Raw genomic sequence first — 18,735 nt, 5'->3', positions numbered from 1 at the left:
GTAGAAATGTTGGAACACGTGAGGCAATACTAACCTTACGACTTATCTTAGAAGAAAGATTAAGAAAAGGCAAACCTACGTTTCTAGCATTTGTAGACTTAGAGAAAGCTTTTGACAACGTTAACTGGAATACTCTCTTTCAAATTCTGAAGGTGGCAGGGGTAAAATACAGGGAGCGAAAGGCTATTTACAATTTGTACAGAAACCAGATGGCAGTTATAAGAGTCGAGGGGCATGAAAGGGAAGCAGTGGTTGGGAAAGGAGTAAGACGGGGTTGTAGCCTCTCCCCGATGTTCTTCAATCTGTATATTGAGCAAGCAGTAAAGGAAACAAAAGAAAAATTCGGAGTAGGTATTAAAATTCATGGAGAAGAAGTAAAAACTTTGAGGTTCGCCGATGACACTGTAATTCTGTCAGAGATAGCAAAGGACTTGGAAGAGCAGTTGAACGGAATGGACAGTGTCTTGAAAGGAGGATATAAGATGAACATCAACAAAAGCAAAACGAGGATAATGGAATGTAGTCAAATTAAATCGGGTGATGCTGAGGGGATTAGATTAGGAAATGAGACACTTAAAGTAGTAAAGGAGTTTTGCTATTTAGGGAGTAAAATAACTGATGATGGTCGAAGTAGAGAGGATATAAAATGTAGACTGGCAATGGCAAGGAAATCGTTTCTGAAGAAGAGAAATTTGTTAACATCGAGTATAGATTTAAGTGTCAGGAAGTCGTTTCTGAAAGTATTTGTATGGAGTGTAGCCATGTATGGAAGTGAAACATGGACGATAACCAGTTTGGACAAGAAGAGAATAGAAGCTTTTGAAATGTGGTGCTACAGAAGAATGCTGAAGATAAGGTGGGTAGATCACGTAACTAATGAGGAGGTATTGAATAGGATTGGGGAGAAGAGAAGTTTGTGGCACAACTTGACTAGATGAAGGGATCGGTTGGTAGGACATGTTTTGAGGCATCAAGGGATCACAAATTTAGCATTGGAGGGCAGCGTGGAGGGTAAAAATCGTAGAGGGAGACCAAGAAATCAATACACTAAGCAGATTCAGAAGGATGTAGGTTGCAGTAGGTACTGGGAGATGAAGAAGCTTGCACAGGATAGAGTAGCATGGAGAGCTGCATCAAACCAGTCTCAGGACTGAAGACCACAACAACAACAACAACTCGCTCTTACATTAACACATGATCTCACAATGTTAATCAGTTACATGTGTCACGTAAATAAAAGTATTCCCCAAATTTCATTACTCTGCATTAATTATATTTGGTGTTGTACTTTTTCCGTCAGTGTATTTTGCTATGTTGGTAACATTGTAACCGTGATTAGACAGCACCAACGAACAGAATATTTGCAAGTAACTGAATTTTATTGTCAACGCACAAATGTGGGTAGCTGGCAGATCCTTCCAAAGAACTGGCCAATGCATTGTATGTGATATTTCAGTTGTGTATGGATGTCCATGGAAGGTGCACATACCAGTCGCTATGCTACCGAGTAATTACTGCATAAGGCAAGCAGCCGCCAGAAATGGCATGGCGAACGTGGCATGTGTGTTTTTCATGGATTACATCAGAAACACTTATCCACTGAACTAGCTCTTCTTCACGACTCACCACTCACCACGCACTTGTTAAAATAAATAAAAGAAATGCACCTTCTCTTTTTAATCCAAGGCCACTGTACCTGCATTTTAACCTTATTTTAATCTTTCGTGAATGAAAATAAAAAGAGAACTAATGATTTTCTGTTACGTCCCTTGCAGTTTTATGATTTCCAAAAAATCCTGCATTTGTTGTTCAGTAAAAATAAAAAATATCACTACAAAATTCTGAATGAGGATTTGGGAAATTGTAAAAATTACTCATTCTTGTTACTTTTTCATAATTTTATTCAAACAGAACGTGATATGATAAGTGAATATAACTGAAATTAAGTTCCTACTTCTTGAAGTTGTGTACAGTTGTCATTTGCAATCAACGTAACAATATACGCTACTGGCCATTAATATTGCTACACCACGAAGATGACGTGCTACAGACGCGAAATTTAACCGACAGGAAGAAGATGCTGTGATATGCAAATTATCAGCTTTTCAGAGCATTCACACAAGGTTGGCGCTGGTGGCGACACCCACAACGTGCTGCCATGAGGAAAGTTTCCAACTGATTTCTCATACACAGACAGCAGTTGACCGACGATGCCTGGTGAAACGTTGTTGTGATGCCTCGTGTAAGGAGGAGAAATGCGTACCATCACGTTTCTGACTTTGATAAAGGTCGGATTGTAGCCTATCGCGATTGCGGTTTATCGTATCGCGACATTGCTGCTCGCGTTGGTCGAGATCCAATGACTGTTAGCAGAACATGCAATCGGTGGGTTCAGGAGGGTAATACGGATCGCCGTGCTGGATCCCAACGGCCTCGTATCACTAGCAGTCGAGATGACAGGCATCTTATCCGCATGGCTGTAACGGATCGTGCAGTTACGTCTCCATCCCTGAGTCAATAGATGGGGACGTTCGCAATACAACAACCATCTGCACGAACAGTTCGATGACGTTCGATGACGTTTGCAGCAGCATAGACTATCAGCTCGGAGACCATGGCTGCGGTTACCCTTGACGCTGCATCACAGACAGGAGCGCCTGCGATAGTGTGCTCAACGACGAACCTGGGTGCACGAATGGCAAAACGTCATTTTTTCGGATGAATCCAGGTTCTGTTTACAGCATCATGATGGTCGCATCCGTGTTTGGCGACATCGCGGTGAACGCACATTGGAAGCGTGTATTCGTCATCGCCATACTGGCGTATCACCCAGCGTGATGGTATGGGCTACCATTGGTTACACGTCTCGGTCACCTCTTGTTCGCATTGACGGCACTCTGAACAGTGGACGTTAAATTTCATATGTGTTACGACCCGTGGCTCTACCCCTCATTCGATCCCTGTGAAACCCTACATTTCAGTAGGATAATGCACGACCACATTTTGGAGGCCCTGAAAGGACTTTTCTGGATACAGAAAATGTTCGACTGCTGCCCTGGCCAGCACATTCTCCAGATCTCTCACCAACTGAAAACGTCTGGTCAATGGTGGCCGAGCAACTGGCTCGTCACAATACGCCAGTCACTACTCTTGAACTGTGGTATCGTGTTGAAGCTGCATGGGCAGCTGTACCTGTAGACGCCATCCAAGCTCTGTTTGACTCGATGCGCAGGCGTATCAAGGCCGTTATTACGGCTAGAGGTGGTTGTTCTGGGGACTGATTTCTCAGGATCTATGCACCCAAATTGCATGAAAACGTAATCACATGTCAGCTCTAGTATAATATATTTGTCCAATGAATACCCGTTTATCATCTGCATTTCTTCTTGGTGTTGCAATTTTAGTGGCCAGTAGTGTATGTCTAGTTTGACAATCGCTGCAGGCCCCAGGTCGCGACTTCCTCGGAGCTGACTTGCGGTAACACCGAAGACTTTCCAAATTGAACAATTCCCATCCTTTATAGCGGTAATTGGTTGGTGACTGTTCTTTCTTTTAATTTCGTTGTATTTCAGAAAGTTTTCTTAAAGCTAGAGAGGGTCGCATCGAAAAACATAATTGCTCTTCTGACCTCATCAACATTTTTCTTTATTGACATTTTTATTGCGTGTTGACAGTGCTATGTAAAGATTGTGCAAAACGTGGAACACTTGGATGGTTAAAAAGCATGGCAGCTGACTTCATCATGGTTGAGGTATTGTCTGTTATTATTATAGTATCTTTGAACTAGAAATTATATTTGGTCGTCAAAGCCGTTACTCAGTTTGAAATATTGTCTGCACTGTGTCTTTCTTCAGCCTGAATGCCCTCTAGAACGTATCATGTACAAAATGTGCCGTGATTGTACACAAAATAATATTATTTACAGTTGTCCACGGGCCATTGGGCATCATTAAGGAATTTACTAATGTGATTAATAACAACCGATGGGTATTTCACCATCAAAAATAACACAGTTCTGTGATAATGTTGTTTATAACCTATTTCTATAACACAGCTTCAAATCTTGTAAGTGTACGAATGCTAACAAACTTCAAAAGTTGGCTGTACATACTGTTGATGTCTCTTATTTTTCTCTCATTGCTTTGTATTATGCATTGTAGATATTTGAAGACGGTAGATATTGAGAAATTGGAAAAGTGAAATAAAAACCATTTGCAGCTAAAAGCGAATATGACGTCGTTTAAAAAGTTTATAGAAGATATTGCCCCTTGGTACTAGAAATTAATAGTTTTATTTAATGTGATCGGTTTTATAGCTTTGATAGATTTACTTGTATGTTGTTGCTAACGGAAACTGGTTGAGAGTGAAGGTGTCACAAAGGAAACTAAATTTAGGATTTGGGAACGAAATGACAGTGACAGGCTGGAAACAAATCGAGACTCGCTTTGATTTCCTGGATTGAGAGCTTCATTTATCAGTGAGGATAAATCGTGAGAAACAATTTCTCGAATTTCTGGAGAAGAATAATTGGGTGATCTTAATGGACTTCCTGAACCACACCATTCCAGAGGTACTGTTGGATCCATGAATTTAGACATGTCTTCAGGTTTGATGAGTATCCAAAGTAACAGAAGACTGTTCCCGGTAGTAATGGCAATTTCCAGTTTTTATCCAAGTTGGTAAAGTGACACCCTTTACCGCTTGAAACTTCTTTGCGAAGGTGATATGATTGACTTACATCCTACAGCTTTGAAAAATACATCATATGGAAAAATTCAAATACTTACTATGAAGGTGCACTTTTTAAATTGTATAAATATAAAATGAGAACAAATATATGCACAGACTGTTTTTAATCTATAAACCCACTAATATATATGTGTAAAATTTAATAACATAATATACATATCATTATTGTTATAATGAACAATACCCATGTTGAGGTAAACTGGAATGGAGAATGGCGTGTTGAAGATTCAAGTCGAACTGGGAGCTGAATCAATATGTGAACCAAAAGTGTTGTGAGCTGAACCACTGAGTGAGCCAAGAATGCAAAGAGCTGAGTGACTCCCGAGTTGCCTTGTGATACACTCCACGTAATGTTGGGGGCAGTGAGTGGCTGGAGGGAGCCAAATCAGTAACTGAGCCACAAGCACAGTGACTTGTGAGTCACCTGTGGTCCGCTCCACGCTGAGTCAGGAGTGATAGGGGAGTCAAGAGCATCTGTTTCACAGAGCATTCTCTTGCGTGAAGTGTCAAATCGGCCAACATGGCAGCTCCTTGCAATCTGTCTTTCCAAACCAAAAGCAGAAATAAAGGAGAGAAAATGTTTTCTGTGTTAGTACAGTATTCTAACGGAGTGACCCCTCTTTGCTTTCTATTTTTTTCATAGCTGACAAAAGCTGTTCAGAGCAGTAAGGTATACAAACAGATACATAATGCATTATGTACAGCACATTTTTTGCAGTATAGTCTATGTCATAGTGACTTATTTGGCATGCCAGGTAGGGCATTGTTGTAGCAGCCTGTCCTAGAGTCTTCATTCTGCACACTGTTACTAGAGAGGATTTTTGGATCCAAAGAGCTGCCGTTCTTTTCTATTGAGACCACTCACTCACTCTGTGAAAGGATCTAGCTCTTTGAATCAGTTCAGAAATGGATCCTTCATCTCTAATTAGGACCATTGCTATTACCAGCCTCAGCCAGGAACATCAGGAACCATTTTCGGAAGCTGGTAGAAAGTAATGGGATCTCGGCACCTATGGCGTCAGCCTGGTAGGAGCAATTTCTGACCGACCCTAAGCCAGCTCGTTACAGAGGCATTGTCCTCGAAAAAGCTGGTGCTGAATGGGCTGATGCATTCATCGCCCCCCTCCACCTGCACTACATCTCAAGAGAAGAGATATTTTCAAATGGACTGAGTAACTGTGGCATCCAACCATGGCATGAAATTGTGAATCCTAAAATTATAACTAATTAGCACAGTGAGCGATCTGGTTCAATAAGAAAGTGAAGAACAGAAGAAAGATAAGGAGTCCGACTAAAAAGAGGCATTTGTGTCGACTTCAAAGTGATAAAATATTATTCTTTTGTAAAAATGGGAAAAGACCTGGCTTGTGCAGGGGAATTTAGCGATCGCCTACTGGCTCAGTTTGGAATCGAGCCGTTGAGTGCAATATGGGCGCCAGCATGTTAAAAACCACGGGACAGGACCTCTCGCTTAGCAGCATCTTGATAGATAAGGGACATGCCCTAGCAACTGTACAATACTGGTTGAGTAATACGTTCCGTGGAAGTGCAGTGGCAAAACTGACGAGTAACTAGGCCTAACCAAGTAATATCACATGAGCTATGAATAAGTTACTCCTCAGCTGGCATCACCGGGCTAGTGCACCCCATTCCAGTCCTCCCACAAGGAAAAATCCCCGGCAGTACTGGAAATCGAACCCTGATCCCCCTGCATGAGGATCCATTACATTGACCACTGGGCTACGGAAGCAGACTTAATCGTATTTGACAATATACATCAATTTTTTTAATAATCTGCGACGTTACCACCCCCTGCAATGCGGAAACTATTAGTCCCTGAGAAAAAAAAAATTATTAGCACCTTCCTTGTAGTGAATTTAATGTAGTTTAATATTGTACTGGGGAACATTTTCGCTATACGCCGCAGTTTTATAGTTCTTCAAGAAACAGGAAATACATTACAAGGTGACACTTAATCCCCCCCCCCCACTCCCCCCCAACGCTCGCACCCCATCGGCCAGGATTTTAAGTATTTTTCTCGTGACACCGCTCCCTTCCACAGTCTAAAATTTGCAACTATACGATTTTTTTTCCCACAAACGACATTTTGTGGTCTTCGTTGACTGGGCTACACAGGAGCCACAACTGGAAGATTTCTGTACAGAACGATCACAATTAGTATCGACCACTTGGGGCGTCAGGTTCACATTGTTAGTAGCAATAACTGACAAGGAATAATATGTATGAGGCTGGAATTTCCAGTTGTAACAATGATTGCAGGTCTTTATGAATTCGAATTAATGTAAGGGAATTCCCAGAACAAAGAGAAAAGAACCAATAGCACCCAATTACAGAATTTGTGCTTAACATCAAGAGAGTTTCACATCATTTAAATATTTTTAAGTGACACTAAGAAGCAATATGAAATGGGACAAACATGTAACATTCGTAATAATTAAAGTGAATGGAGGACTTCGATTTGCTGGAAGTGTTGTGGGAAAATGCGGTACACCCGTAAAAGAAATCACATACAAAACGCTGATGCGACCAGTTCTATAATACTTATCCAGAGTTTGGAAACCTACTGAAATCGGCATGGCATTAGAGGTCGTTCGAATTCAGAGATGCTGCTGGGATCGTGTCAGTTTGGTATAGACCATACAAAAGTGTAGCAGGGATGCTCAGAAAACGTGGTGAGTATCTTTCTCTCAAAGCCCTGTTGGGTAAATTCAACGAATTCGTGTTCAAAGAGGAAGCATAACAACTCCAATGCCACCAGAACTCCTGACGCCTCTGGAGAAAAAAAAATCTCCGATGACCGCCCTCCCCAGATCTGAAATATCGATATTAAAGTTTTATTAACATGTGGGCATGTTTTTTGCCTGTGTAATACTTAACTATGAGTTGCAAACCTAAAACCGTGATTTTATTAAAAATACAAACAGAAAAACGCGCAGTTTAATTCAGTAAATATAAATACAAACTCCGCTGCAGAGTGAAAATCTCATTCTGGAAACATCCCCCAGGCTGTGGCTAAGCCATGTCTCCGCAATATCCTTTCTTTCAGGAGTGCTAGTTCTGCACGGTTCGCAGGAGAGCTTCTGTAAAGTTTGGAAGGTAGGAGACGAGATACTGGCAGAAGTAAAGCTGTGAGTACCGGGCCTGAGTCGTGCTTCGGTAGCTTAGATGGTAGAGCACTTGCCCGTGAAAGGCAAAGGTCCCGAGTTCGAGTCTCGGTCGGGCACACAGTTTTAATCTGCCAGGAAGTTTCATATCAGCGCACACTCCGCTGCAGAGTGAAAATCTCACTCTGGAAACTTACGTTAGATTTAGAAAGGTGTCAGCCGGCGAAACACTGATTATTTAAATAACAAGAAGTTTTTTCCTTGCCCTGTTATCTTCAAACAAGTTCTAGAGTTCTTCATAGTCTAGTTTCAATGTAACGTCTGATTCGATAGCAAGGACACCAAGATACCAAAGGCGTTCCTCTTTTTGTGACGTCCTTAATTGTTTATGCGTTTTGCAGAAAGAAAGACCTTTCTGTTAAGCAGTTGGAAGCAGGAGTACTCGAGAATATTTGAAGCGCTATCTTCAAATTTGGATAAACATTTTCTAATTTTCTACTTTGTAACATTTTGCACATTTCTGGAAGGGAATCTGACCCATTTTCATTCTGTACATCAGAGATGTAGCTTTTGAAGTGTAAACATTCAAGTACAAATGCTGAATCTTCAGCATCTGAACTGCAGCCTAGGCGATGCTTCCTGGTTTTTAAATGCACATTGTTTATTCAGGTCTGGAAAAAACATCAACAGTTGACTGATGTCCTTATAAGGACAGACTCTCTTGTTCAGTTCTTCAATCAATTTCTACAAAATTAAAGGGAAGGATATCTGCATCTCATCTGATTCATTAGTTTCTTCAGTGTCTCAGTCATATTTCTCAAAGGTTTTCTTCTCTTTTTAAACTCTATCCCATTTTTACTTTCTTCCCAGAAACCAACTAAGGAATTGTACAACTTCAGAACAATGGCCACGACCATGTTTATTGTGTGTAATAGGTTACTTTTTCCTCTGTATCTTTCAAGAAATGAATCCTAAATTAGAATCAGAAAAGATGTCTGAAAACTACACAATTTCTTCATTCTGCTTCTAGCTTCACGTTGCAACAAAGAATTTTCTTTTTCTTTCCTTATGATTGACAACAGTGCTCTGACTACAGCCTCGCCATCTTCATTGAAGCTCCAGCAAGCCTCTTCTCTAGCAGACTATCGGGTTATAGAGACGAATTAACGGTCAAGTTGTCTTTACTGAAAAATGTGTTTAAATTATTCCATTACTGAATAGAACCAATAAAAAATATTTCTGGCTAATATAAAAAAGACGTTGAATCACCACAACATTTTGCTGCACTTGAACCCACTAAATTCAGTGTGTGGGCTGAACAAGAATTACAGTAAGCATGAGGAGTGACAGCTTTAATTCTAGCTTCCAAGCCGGAATAAATACGTGACATACTTGGTGTATTGTCGTAACTTTGTTCCTTTCAATTCCTTATGTCCAGTGTCTCTCAAGAAAGTATGGTATCTACTTCTGCCAGGTCGTGGTCACCATGCCTTGCACTGGATATAAATATAGCACATCGCTCTTCTGCTGATCCCAGTTTATTGACGTAACACAAGACACAGCTTAACTGATCACTATGAGCAACATCAGGACTTGATTTAACAATGGCAGAATAATATTTAGCTGCAATAATTTCTGCCACTATTTCTTCAACTCTCTTCCCATGATGTCCCCCCCTCCCCCCCCCCCTCCCGCACTCCCAAACAGAGTAAATGGTGCACAAAATAACGTTCCCTGACTTTCTGAATAGGCCTACGCTAAATAATCTCTATCAATAACTTTATTGTTTGCCAGCTTTATCTGAAGAAATGCACTCGTTTAACGTCTTGTGGTACTGTCTTTAAACTGATGGTGTGATTCTGAAAGATCACTTTCTTTATTTTGTTTTGTTCCGTTAATTGCGACATTGTTTCGGAGTTTATCAATTCTTCCCTCCCCCCTCCCCACCAAAAAAGGATAAGCGCTGAGTGTGAAATGTTCTTCAAAGATTGGCGTTCCATTTTCACTTTCATTTGGTGGAAGTGTTTTTTCTCCGTATTTGGGTTTATTTGGGCTTGGCCTTCTACAATTTCAGTTGAGGAGTGTGTTTCTTCTGCATCTGAATTTTTTGAATATTTTATAAAAAACGTCAAGGCACGGAAGTTTTTTCAGTGCTTCTTCTTCTCTTTTTCTGTTTCTTTTTTCTTTTGTCGGAGATTGATCCTGAGTCCCTTTTAGTCGTTTTTTTCCAGTCATTTTCTTCAGGAATTATCAAAATATTGCAAAGCAGCATCCGACGACAGAGCAGGGATCACATTAGAAGCCACTTGCATGTTAGTTTGACGAAATAAAGCAAACTGTATTTAGTCGTCCGCGTGAAAATCGTACAGACTGCATTTGCTACTCTCTGCTAATATAGGTGCTTGCGCAATGTAAATAAAGTTTACAAGAACGCAATGGTAAGTTGATTCATCATTTGGCTGACAGAAGTTAAAAGAATTCTAATTACAGAAAGTTCCAAAAAACACATTGTTTTCTTTATAAACATAAAAATATATGAAACTTCCTGGCAGATTAAAACTGTGTACCGGATCCAGACTCGAACTCGGGACCTTTGCCTTTCGCGGGCAAGTGCTCTACCACCTGAGCCACCCAAGCACGACTCACACTAGGTCCTCACAGCTTTACATCTGCCAGTGCCTCGTCTCCTACCAAGGTTCGCAGGAGAGCTTCTGTTAAGTTTGGAAGGTAGGAGACGAGGTACTGGTAGAAGTAAAGCTGTGAGTACCGGGCGTGAGTCGTGCTTGGGTAACTCAGTTGGTAGAGCACTTGCCCGCGAAAGGCAAAGGTCCCGAGTTCGAGTCTCGGTCGGGCACACAGTTTTAATCTGCTAGGAAGTTTCATATCAGCGCACACTCCGCTGCAGAGTGAAAATCTCATTCCATAAAAATATATGCATGAATATTAAGAGTTTATTAACGAAACCACGCTGGTGTAGATGTACCTTAACACCATTTTAACCGCATTGTAATATATTTATCACTCAAAAATAAAACATGTAAGAATGTTCTCTTATAAGCTATAAAAAAATTAACATCACTTTATCAAACTGTTTCTTACCTCTGTTAGCAGCATCGAGAATATACGACACCACATAACACACTTCTACGTGTATGTCAATTAATATTCGCCAGTGTGCAGGAGATATAAATTTTAGGAACTTGTCTGATGTCCGTGGTTTTTGTACAATTTTCCACAAATGTTGCCTCCCCCTAAAACCTACCATCCTGGGCAATTGTCCAAAAAATGGTTCAAATGGCTCTGAGCACTATGGGACTTAACATCTATGGTCATCAGTCCCCTAGAACTTAGAACTACTTAAATCTAACTAACCTAAGGACATCACACAACACCTAGTCATCACGAGGCAGAGAAAATCCCTGACCCCGTTGGCAATCGAACCCGGGAACCCGGGCGTGGGAAGCGAGAACGCTACCGCACGACCACGCACGCAATTGTCCAATTGCACACGCACCTTCCCCTCTTCCCAATCAATGTGGCCTGTGGGTAAGTCGTGAAAAGATTTATTTCCATATATAAATTAATCACACAGAAGTATGTGGTCTGCATGACATTCAGTCTCAACGAAAAATACAAGGAATAACTGTATAACCAAAACAAAGAATAAACACAATGCAACATGGACCCATGGAACTCTCATAGAGTCTACACTTTTTTTGTTTTGTGTTAGGTTGGGGTAGAGCGCCACAGGTAGATGGCAGTCTCACTGTCTTGGAGTCTACACCACCTTTTTTTGCGGTAGGTTGAGGTACAGTGCCACCGGTCAATCTTTGTCTTACTGTCTTGGTGTAAGGCTAAAAATGTTCTATCCTACAATGATGTCATTCAAATGACATCATTGGAATGCGCATTGAAGGTGTGGTGGTGGGAATTGAAGTGCCATACCACCCTCTGATGGTGGAAGTTCAAGGTAGCAGACAATAGGTAACACAACGACGTATTTACTGATATTGGTGGCCATATGATAGTCGACGTATATCAAGTGGTCATATCAAGACTGATACTTTATTGATGGCCGTAACAGGGCTATCATTAGTCATGGTCTGAATGTGATTCCTCGAGGATGATTAGAGGAACAGGATGGGTGTATCGGTGCTGGGGAGTCGTTGTACCAATGTAGTGTAAGCCATCCACTTTGACATAGAGAGGCCTTGCCTTCTCTCTAATGGACGTCTTCAGAGCTACAATGTTTGTTTCCTCATGGAGAGTAACTATCCTTGTGAGGGGAGGGGCATGCAGGCTCCACCAAAGCACCTTATTTTGCAGGTGCTAGAGGATCTGCGTCCAGGAGGCACTAATCGTGGCCCACATGGAGGACCCATAGGTGAGGGAAGGGTGGACAATCGTCTGGTACAGTTGGAGCTTGGTTGGTTCAGTTCCCTGCTGTTGAACACTGGGTACAACGGTTTTATCAGCTTCTGTCCTTTTCAGGTGACATATTCTGCATGGCGATGGAAGAGCTATTTTTTATCCATGCAGACACCCACGTATTTGGTATCAGGGGACCACGGGATCTGGGCGGCTGCAATAGTGATGTAGTTGTGGAGGATTGGGCACCGTTTGGTGAAGTAGATTGCCATAGTTTTGGCGACATTGAGGGCAGTCTTGTTTGAATGACAGCCGGTGACCGTCATGTCCGCCTGCCTCTGGAGAGTAGCAGTGAGCTGGTCCATGTTGCGGCTGGTCGTATAGAGCGTCGTATCATCGGTGTATTCCACCAGGTGGCAGTGTGAGATGACTGGAATTTCATTAACATAAATGTTATACAGGTTGGGAGACAACACAGAGCCTTGAGGGGTACCCATCGACATGTGACATAAGCCTGAGCATTTTCCTTGCTGAATAACCAAGAAGATTCTATCATGGAGGAAATTATCGACGATCTTGAAAATAGTGTCTGGGATGGTAGTCTGTGTCAGCATTTTGTACACAAGATTGTCCTTCTAAATCTTGTTGTATGCGTTTTTCTCGTCCAGGAATACCGTTGGCGTTGACATGGTGAAGTTAAAGCCCTTTCTGACATATTCCGTGATCCTAAGAACTTGGAATTCAGCCAACAGGTGGGAAGTGAATCCTAACTGTTCTGGACTGATCGTTCCAAATGCCACCAGACTTTGGAAAAGACAGTGGGGGATCAAAAATTCTGGGACCTTTGCCATGGTATTTAGATGGCTAATGGGCCTGTTCTTAGTAAGGATCATAGGATCTGTCAATGGCTTCGGGTAGGCAATCAGTTTGGCCTGCTTCCACTGTGAGAGGAAAAGGCTGGTTGTGAGACAGCAGTTTAGGATGCTGGTAAATAAGACTAGTGGCTAGCAAGGAAGCTGATGGAAGTGTTCATTTAAGATGCCATCCAAATCTGGAGCCGACTGCCCATGCTTCCATCTGAGGACCGCGTTCATCCAAGAGTCCATCAGGTGTAAGGTCCTGGATAAGCAATTGGTTCTGGGCCCCAAGTGCATTGGCCAGAGTTTCATCCATACAGAGGGCATTGTAAGTTAAACCATCCACTGTGCAGATGCGGTGGTTGGTCTCGACTCTGGAGTGCCATAGGGTTCGGACAACAGCCCTTTCTGATTTATGTTGGACGAGAAAGGTGGACATCTTGTCCATCCATTGTTCTGTTTTCCCATTGGCGAGGCAGTGGCAGAATTCACGTTGGAGTCCCCTCATGTGACATTTAACCAAAGGGCCTCGAAACTGCTTCCAGCACCTCCGGTAGTGTACTTCTGGATTTTCAGTTTACATAATAGGGGAGTCAAGTCATCAAGTGGGGTTAAAGCCCTTGGGACAATCGAGGTAGAGGCCTTCATTGCCTTCTGGATTTTCATGGTTAGGTAATCAACAGCACTAAGGAGACTGGCAGGTGTTGTCAGGTTGAAGTTCAGCCAAGTGGAGTTTTTGAAGATGCAGAGTCCTGTACCACAAGGAAGCAAGAGAGAGGATGTTGTTATGGATGTCCAGTATCTGCTTTCTGAAACACAAGTGCATACATAGATTAATAGAGGTCTTTATTTACATGAACTGGAAACTTTATACTTAACTTGAATAGAGTACATGTGTTGTGGTTCAAGCTCATCAGTAATAGTCCTCTAGCAGTCAGTATCGGTAATCTTGACATTAAAAACTTAAGTATCTCACTGCTAGTACAGTACAATTCTGGCTGAGGTAAACTAGTCCCGCTATAGTCACTAATCTGGTCACTGTGTACGGTCGTAGCCTGTGATGAATTAAACCCACTCTGCGGCTAAACTGACAGATGTCAGACTGGATAATTGAGTGACTGAATGAGGCTGTCTGATCCGTGGCGGTGGCCTAAATACACACTGTCGATGGGGCGGTGGTGGCGTGTTGCTTGTGGGTGTGTCTCTGGCCTCTCTTGTGATTGGCATGCTTGATCCAGTGCCTACTAGTCGATATTTGCACTTTATCTTTGCCGACCAGTGTGTTGGCGACAGCTTATGCCTCCTACCCGAAATGCTGCACCGTTGTTGTGTAGAGAGGATGCGAACGACGGTGGGGGGAAGACAGGACGCTGGACATAGAGATGAGCCAGGAGCCACGATTGTGGAGAACGGCATACTCCTGACCGTACCCCACTATCTGCCTTTCGAGGCAACAAGAATAGCCTCTGAAAAACCTTTGCCTGGACACATGTCCAGGCCTGAGGGCGCGTCCTGGACCGGTGATGGCGACGGCCACGACGGGTCCATATCCATCAGGTTGGCGAGCGGGATGGGGCGGTCGAGGGCACATCATCCATCTACTCCTCCTGGTGGCACCAGCAGGCGGCTGCAAAGGCCATGAATCTGGGGAAAGAAATGCAGTAGAATCACAGGACGAACGACATGTACGAATTTGGTTTTGGTGGTGGCGCTGCAAACCATCGGGACCTGAAGTCAAGTACGTAAAAGAGCCAATGCGTTCCTGAATTACACCTCTTCCCCAGCGCCCACGGTTGCCATAAACCCTGAAAAGAGCAAGATTGCGCCGCTCCAAGCGGCACTTGCGGACGCGCCGGATGCTGCGGTGGTTGTAGCAAGTGTAGCAGCGTCCAGTGGCGGCGGCCATGCAGAAGTTCCGCCGGTAATGGTTCGTCTCCTGTGTGTGAGCGATAGGAGGCGGGAAACAGTTGCAGCGCCTGTGAAATGTGGGTGGCGCAAAGCTTGGTCATCTGTTGTTTAAAAGTACGTAAGAGGCGTTCTGCTTCTCCGTTGAATTGGGGGTGAAACGGAGCACTTTTTACATGACATATGCCATTTCGTTCACAAAACTGTTCAAAATCACGTGAAGTGAACTGTGATCCATTGTTCGACACAAGTACTTCTGGCAAACCTTCTATGCAAAATATGGAGGACGACACTTGAATGGCGCTGCGTGATGTGACAGAAGCCATAGGTACTGCAAATGAGAACTTGCTAAAAGCGTCTACCACTATGAGTCAACGAATGTTCCAAAATGGTCGTGCAAAGTGTATGTGCAGTCGTTGCCGTGGGGATTGAGTGTTAGACCAAGCTGAGAATGACACGTCCTTTTGCAACACTTTGGGAATAAGCACACTCGATTGTCCACTGTCATTTTCAAGTAGGATCACACCCTGTTGAACTGAAAGTTATGTCAACGTGCAAAATATCGGCGCACAAATTAGTTCTGGATACTGTTCATTGAACGAGGCCAAGACGTGCGCATGTAATGCAACAAAATCTTGAGATCTGGGTCTGCTTCCGTGGCCTGTGAAATTTTTCTGTAGTGCAAGGGATAAGATTCTAGCAATTCAGAGTCCTGCGCATCGACTTGGCAACAAGATGCGGCAGATGCATCAAAATCAGAGTCTGGGACAATCGGAAGGCGATATAGGACGTCTGCATTGCCATGCTTTACCGAAGGTCTGTACACAATTTCATACTGATATTGAGAAAGCAAGAAAGCCGATGGCAAGCAAATGAGATTGGAATCGATGACCTGCCTTTCCTCGCAATGTGTCGGAACTGCAGTCAGTACTATAGTTCAGTTTGAAAAAAGTCTCACTTTTCGAGACGACACTTGTGTCCTGTTTGGTGAGCATTGGTATTCGTCACAGGAGACGGATGAGCAGGAATAAAATCAGCTTGAGCAGCGAATGTCGCCATAGGGGGCAGAGCCGCAGGGGGCTCCTGTGTCATGGATGCGTCAGCTGCCTGAGCATCTGTGGTTTGTTGATCATTAGGTTTACCCCTTAATATGGGGAAATGGGTGCAGTCCTGCGATGGTCATTGTGGTCAATTCGTCCTTGATTTCCTTTTTGGAGAGTGGAAAGACTTCATAGCCTTCTTCATAGTGTCGGAAGTTCCATGCGGCTTTTCGCGGATGATGCTGTAGTATACAGAGAAGTTGCAGCATTAGAAAATTGTAGCGAAATGCAGGAAGATCTGCAGCGGATAGGCACTTGGTGCAGGGAGTGGCAACTGACCCTTAACATAGACAAATGTAATGTATTGCGAATACATAGAAAGAAGGATCCTTTATTCCATGATTATATGATAACGGAACAAACACTGGCAGCAGTTACTTCTGTAAAATATCTGGGAGTATGCGTGCGGAACGATTTGAAGTGGAATGATCATATAAAATTAATTGTTGGTAAGGCGGGTGCCAGGTTGAGATTCATTGGGAGAGTCCTTAGAAAATGTAGTCCATCAACAAAGGAGGTGGCTTACAAAACACTCGTTCGACCTATACTTGAGTATTGCTCATCAGTGTGGATCCGTACCAGATAGGGTTGACGGAGGAGATAGAGAAGATCCAAAGAAGAGCGGCGCGTTTCGTCACAGGGTTATTTGGTAAGCGTGATAGCGTTACGGAGATGTTTAGCAAACTCAAGTGGCAGACTCTGCAAGAGAGGCGCTCTGCATCGCGGTGTAGCTTGCTGTCCAGGTTTCGAGAGGGTGCGTTTCTGGATGAGGTATCGAATATATTGCTCCCCCCTACTTATATCTCCCGAGGAGATCACGAATGTAAAATTAGAGAGATTCGAGCGCGTACGGAGGCTTTCACACAGTCGTTCTTCCCGCGAACCATACGCGACTGGAACAGAAAAGGGAGGTAATGACCGTGGCACGTAAAGTGCCCTCCGCCACACACCGTTGGGTGGCTTGCGGAGTATAAATGTAGATATAGATGTAGATACATAGAGCAACCCTTCCAGGAAGCCAGATGGTGGGGGTCGTGAGTGGCGTCCAAACAGCGGGCGCATGTGGGTTTTTCTAGGGCCGTGAGTTTGCAGTCCTCTGACGCATGTGAGCCGGCACACTTGACACACAAAAAACGCAGTGAGCAGTAATTGCCGGTGTGTTGCAAACGTTGACACCTATGGCAGATGGAGGGGCCGTTGCGGCCCTCATATGATTCAGTACGCACCTAGGTGCACAGGAGATGCCTGATTTGCTAATTGCGTTTGACTTTCGGTGGTCTCAGTATCGGCACTTCCGGCAGCTTGTCGGGATGGCCATCGAGCAGCCAGTGTCACATTGCCGCGAAGGGGTGGGGGGGGGGGGGGAAGGGAGGGGGTGGCGGAAGTGTCGCCTAGCTGTGAATTCCTGTAATGCTTTGCATCAGCCCGACTGACGTAGCCAAGGCCCTAACAGACAAAAATATAGTAACACTTGTCGCCTATAAAAGCCCAGTACAACGGAGAAGCGTACGCAAAAACGACGGTGCCTTAGAAGGCGAACGACAAATCTGACTCAGACACTCCAACTAAACAACGCTGAGCAGCACTCGTGACCGTAACGAACGACGCGCACGTACTCGAAAGTAAACATTGTCAGGGCTCCAACCTGATTGTATCGTGGAATGTATATAGTGGGGAACACTACAGCACTGTACGCAGTCATGTATTTTACTCACTCAACACTATTCACTTTCTTCCCATTCCACTTGCGTGTTTACGCGAAATACGCACCGCCACGCACTGTCAGTGGCCTGAGGAGTACGAACGTAGACCAGCGACCTGCCCCAGCTTTTCACAGGTGGCATGAGGTATCTGCAGATAAATAATAATAATAGTCATCATCATCACACCATCAGTATTCTGCCCAACTCTCCGTGCTCTGCTGTTCTCTGCCATTCTCCTCAGTTGAACGTCGCGCTAATTTTGTTTACTGGCCACTGTGTAGAGTTAAGATTAAAAATCAGAGAACATCATTAGATAACTGAACATCACCACTTTACAATAACTAAATTATCTAAACAGCGCACGCCAGGAAACTTCTCTGGAGGAACGAATTTTATCTTTTCCATATTTAATTGGCGTTTGGAGTGACATCTCGTGCCAATGATGGCAGCTGCGAGCTAACATTCTGTCCCGTCCACCCGACTCCAACTGCGATCCGACGCGAACAACATTTTCTGTGTTACCTTCTCCCGCATTTTCCTTCACACCCCGTAAACATTAACTTGAAACTGAAAAATTCGTACTTATCAGCTTAATATCTCATATGTGCTGCATCGCAAGGCATTTAGGAAGTCTCGCATCAACATCTAGGTAGCAGTAGCTAGTACCAACCTGGCACTACAGTGAGGTGGGCTTATAAAATTCCAAGAAGATGGCAGTGCATCCTTTTCGCAGTAGTTAATTGATTGTAGCTCAGCTAATTTGAACGAGATATTTATAACTCATATACACAAACCTTCTGTGTGAGTCAGTTATCGATTAATGAAAACCAGTTCAAAATCTTTACAGTAGTTCCTATGGTTAGCCAGAACATACAAACAGAAACTGCGGCGACGGACTTTAATTTATATATCTATATAAGAAAGAATA

At 43.4% G+C, this 18,735-nt stretch overlaps 1 protein-coding gene across 1 annotated transcript in view; it reads left to right on the top strand.

The window, feature by feature from the left end:
* LOC124789952 (tubulin polymerization-promoting protein homolog) overlaps window positions 1–18,735 on the top strand; it is a 48,627-nt gene that overhangs the window by 5,443 nt on the left and 24,449 nt on the right. The window lies entirely within an intron of this gene.

This window comes from Schistocerca piceifrons, chromosome 3, assembly GCF_021461385.2.
Source record: "Schistocerca piceifrons isolate TAMUIC-IGC-003096 chromosome 3, iqSchPice1.1, whole genome shotgun sequence".
Classification (NCBI taxonomy): domain Eukaryota; kingdom Metazoa; phylum Arthropoda; class Insecta; order Orthoptera; family Acrididae; genus Schistocerca; species Schistocerca piceifrons.
This window is presented reverse-complemented; position numbering and strand designations above follow the sequence as displayed.